Source organism: Ruditapes philippinarum, unplaced genomic scaffold, assembly GCF_026571515.1.
Source record: "Ruditapes philippinarum isolate M1 unplaced genomic scaffold, ASM2657151v2 ctg4297_1_1_1_1, whole genome shotgun sequence".
NCBI classification, from domain to species: domain Eukaryota; kingdom Metazoa; phylum Mollusca; class Bivalvia; order Venerida; family Veneridae; genus Ruditapes; species Ruditapes philippinarum.
In genome coordinates this window covers 133464-138879 of record NW_026859034.1, presented here as the reverse complement: position 1 = coordinate 138879, position 5416 = coordinate 133464, and positions in this window count along the sequence as shown.

The window sequence follows — 5416 nt, the reverse complement described above, 5'->3', positions numbered from 1 at the left end:
AATTTTGAGGTGAAGACGAATGTTCGGTTACCGATGCACGCCAAATATCGCTGAAAAATACAGCTAGCTGGATTTCTATGTGAACTTGTAAGTTTTCCAGTGACATTAATTTGAAATAAGAATATAGTTATTGATAGTTTTTCATTTATTTATATTTCACGGGTATTTGACACAAAAAGCGCAACGTATCATAATTTATATTATATTATCTATGTCTTCATTGATAAAATGATGAGGTTGGCAACGGAAAACGCCCATGTTGTATGAATTTTCCCATTTTGATTTTTATATAGGTATGTGGTGTGGGCGTTGTGCCGTTAAATTGCTTTAAACTTATTTTACAAACATGTTGCATTCTGGGTAAAAAAGGAATGACCGGAGAAGATGTGCTGTTATTGTATATGCACTGAATAAATTTCAATAAACATGACACAAAGTCCAACAAACACGGCGCCAGAGTCAAGAGCACAATGGAGTTTGCTAAAAAGTGTGTTTTTTTCCAGGTCAAATACAGACAATGGATAAATTTAGTTGCATAACCAGAAACTTTCAAAATATTTTATTGATTTTAGAATGGCTCGAGATAAGGAGCAACAAATCAAAGCTATAAATCTGAAAATTTTATATTCCCCATGAGATTTTTGTCAGACAAAAAAGAAGAAAATCCATTAAGAAAAATAATTTTAAAGTCGTGACTTTTTCTTGAATTGTAATCCCATGTTAACGCAACGTGTCTGATTGGAACTCATAGCATTAAACATTAGGTTATATTTTCTAGCTATATGCAAAATATCACTAGTTGTATGCAAATTACCAGACAGTTTAAGAGTACTTTGCGTAATTTGTTGAATTCAAGTCTGACAGTTCAGCGTTCGTTACTTATAATCATGCATATTATGTACCTTTACATTAGTCAGGTTGGTGATTATCCAATGATATTTCTAAAGACTAATCCGTTGTCAGTTTAGTTCGATTCATTTGTTTTTCTTTTGCTGAAATAGCAGCTCTTTATTCCACAGAGGCAAATATAAATATCAGGGAAGTCTGACAAAAATATTATTGGTATTTAAAATGTACTATTTCTGTCCTAAAAGAATATAAACAAAGCAATATTTAAAATAAGAATCGTCTATTTCAAAATGGTGCATATTTTCGATTGAATATTATTGAAAAAAAATAAACAGATAAAAAGCATGTAACATCTATCATTCGTTTCATACAATTAGTGAAAAAAATAAAATCATTTATCTTCTATCACCGAAGTACGCAGTTTAGGTACAAACGCGACATGGCAATTGATCACTTAAAATATTAAATGGAGGAAAAGTTTATTTACTTCATTCGAACTTCTTCTCGTATATCTTCCCATTAATTCCTTTTTTCTTGATAACACAGACAGGAAATGGTTTATAATTTTTCCAATCTTACATGAGAGAATGCCATCGATCTGTGGAGTGATGCCACCAAAGATATACAACCAACTATTATCCGTGTCGCTTAAAGTGTTAGATATTGGCTAGGTTGCTTATCTCCTTTGTTTCTATAAATCCTTTCTTGGCACAATATTATCTTTTGGGATGTATTTGAAATGAAATGCTAATGGATTGCAATATCAGAATCAGATTTGATTTTTTTGGTCAGCACAAGTCTGCACCAGAGCCACAGAATTAGAAACAGTATTGTGTCTTCCTCTGGGATAGCATGACTAATGTTACAGGCTAAATTGATAAGGTTTAAGAATTTAAAGTAACTATTCGACATAAGCCTTACAGGATTGTTGGATTGTGATGCAGACTTTTAGATAATTGTAAAATAAGAATGCTACCATCATATCTCAAAAGAAATTGCCGTTGTTGTCAGCCAAGAAGTTACACTTTGGATAGTTGCAATATTTGATCAAGAGAAGTGTGCAGTATGTACGGAAATAATATTAAACACGAAATGATAAGATACTTACATGGAAAAAAGCGACGACAAAACAAATATTATTTCTTATGATAATACAATTTTTGAAGAATATTGACTCAACGAAACATATATCACTTTCCTTCATTTGCTTTAATAAGTTCGTAAATATACTTCTTGCCAACACCATATTTGCTCAAAATATGCTATTTTAGCACTGAATTAGTGTATACGAAATATACATTGAGCTTATATTATAAATAGTCTGACAGAATATTACGTAACTCTCCTATAACAGTGCAATGTAATCATGGCATATTATAGAACTTGACCTCTCAATAAGTCAAGTATATAAAGTTGTTATAAACTCAGACGATATCAGTTAACTTTAGTTATTGTCAGTGTCAGAAGAAGAAATATTCAAATAAGATATTGACCATACAATAGTGAAATTTTGTCAACGCTATTTGAATTGTGTAATAAAAGTAGGTGCGTGAAGGACAAGACAAAAATTTGCCCAAATAATCTTATAAAGCTCTTTGCCAAAATGCTTTAAAGTATGTTACTTGGGTTTAAAAAAGGCGGAAAAATCATGCTTAAAAATTTTTAATTGTTGTACATATATTTATTTAATAATGAAATATTTGTAGACGGAGTCAATTTCTTGCTGCATGTATGCATCTAATCTTGTTTGTGATTGGTTGTGTTTATTATTACATTGAAGATAGAAAACCTGAAAATTTCTGTGATTTTCATGCAATGTTGATGTTAAGATTGTACCACCTAGATGTGTGTTTTGTTTAAACAAAAATTGAAAACTCTTTAAATATATTAAGTAGTAATATAAGTTTGAATATATTTTAAAAATATAAAAAACATGAACTCATTTTAGCTAATTATTGTTCAAATTAGGTATCACTATACATTGGTTGATATTGTCATATATAAAAAGACTGCACCATGTAATTTTTATTTAATTAGATCTTGACAATATCAGGTATTCAGGATTTTAGCCATTGTATAATTGAACACCTTATCTTTTCTAAACGTATCTGAGAGATATACATGTATATACAAGTATATCTTTTATAGAAGTAGGAAAAAATGATCTCGTCTTTACACGCAACTGAACAAAATTCTAGCCAATAAAAATACTCATGAATGTGGAGATAATATTAGGAGGGTTTTACCTTAAAAGACAAATTCCGTAACTTACTTGATAGTTTTCGCACACTCAAGAATGCAATGTCCCTTGCGGGATTTAAATCCACACATTAAGCACTCGTTCAGGGACGCGACATTTTAATTATCTTAAATACACAACAATTTTTGTAATATGTTTTTTTATTAGATTATCAACTTGTTGAGGGGGTCTGTGACTGTATAATTTCAAATTGGTCTACAAGTAACTTTTTTAGGTCTATGTTGACAGAGTAATCTTGTTTTATGTGATTTTACCGGGAAAAATACTGTAATTACTTCGTCATAAAATGCCTTATAGACAAATATATAGCCATGTAAGCCTTGGATCGTTGTATATCACAACATAACATCACATAGTCTGGAGATCACATAATATAGTATGGGATACAATGTGATCAAACGATGCATCTGCAAATTATCTGAATGTCTCTTAAACAAAGTTTGTGAAGTTTGACCTAGCACATTAAATAATGTATCTACTTAGAAAAAAGAGCACAACGGTTGGTATCAAAGAACATCTTTGATCATGAAATATATTCGAAAAAGTAAATATTTCAAACGAATAACTTATACACCAGTTTTTTGTGGGTTTTTTTGTTTGTTTTTTTTTTGTTTGTTTGTTTGTATTCTTGTTGTTGTTGTTTTTGTTGTTTGTTTTTATGTTGTTTTTATTGTTTTGTTTTGTTTTTGTTTTTTTGTTTTTTTTTCATAACACATTTGCTTTTTTATCGTTGACCACAGCAATCTAACTATGAAAATAACTGATAATAAAAGAACTCGAGATGATTTGTGGGTTCATAACGTTTTGAGTATTTTTAATTTTATCGCCAACAGAGAATTACAATGAATGAACAGTTTTGCTGCCTGCACACTATACAGAAACTGTGGTTGATCCATCGGAAGAAGTAACAGTCTTAATTCTTCAATAAATTCAACTTAATAGTAAAATTTCTGGGATATTTCAAATATTTCAAATATTTGAACCCTGTGCTTCTTCCCATTTTACACACCTTTAAAGATTTCATTAATTAACTAGTGAATAACTTATTCAACAGAGGAATTTACTGAGGTTAAAATGAAATTTTATAAACTGTGTCCAAACTTACGAGACCACCAACGATGTTAATTGACGTGTAAACGTTCACATTCAAGAAAATCCATGAGCAAGAAATATACCGAAAGACACTTCATAATAAATCCTTGCATTTTGTAACATTCAGTGTTCTTGATATTATATCATATTATATTATATGATTATAAATGTGGTCAGTTGATAAGATATTCATAATTCCAATATAGTTTTTCATATATTAAATGAAGCATATAGTAACGAATCGTCAGTTTAAGGTACACTTACCGATACACGACACGACAATTTCATTTAGAAATACGGAATCCCTAAATAACGTCCGAAACGTCACAATTGGAAATCCTACAGGCTCGGTTTTATTGAGCCTGTTCATGGACGGTGTTGAAAACTGCAAGTTACGCCCCCTAGCAACGGCTAAGAAACATATCTCACAGTGTTCCCTGAATCATTTTGCAGGCTGAGCAAATGCAGGTATTACATGCTAGTAGTAAAAAGGTGTTTTTTGTTTTGTTTTTTAAAGAATTAAAGATACTTGGAAATGTTCGGATTTTAAGTGTCTCCCGGTATTTCCGTCGGTATCCCATATCCAAGTATTTAGTATATGTGACAAAACCTAATTTATAAGAAGCATTATACGTGTGAATGCAGTTTCTCAAGACAATTCTGTCATTATAAGGGAGATACTTGTAAGGTCCTATTACAATTAACTCAAACTACGCTTCACTTTAGTTGAAAGGTCACGGCTGATGTTAGCGTTTACACCATCAGCCATATACGTCATAGATTTAGCAGCATGGGGACCAGTCTATATTTTTAGATGTAAAGTTGAGCACCAGCACCCCCTCCCACTCCCCCCCCCACCCACATAACTATCAAATAAAATGTTTATACAATGTACACTTTATTTCTGCTTTTGTTTTTTTACTGAGGTCCGATAACCTAAAAACATGAAATTTGAATTTCTTACATAGATCAGCCGGACAATTAAAACAAAATGATATGCAAAAGGTTATAAAGCAATACACTCAGAAATAAATCGAAAATCGTATTTTTCTATTCTATTCCGATGTGAGTGAAAAACGTTGCAACACTTTATAAACTTGGCACATTTTTTACAATTAGAATAATTATTCTAGAAAAAACTGAGTGACCAAATGATCTGAAATTTGCACAAAAGTTATTGGACCTTCATCAGTTAGAACATTTATCTCGGAAAAT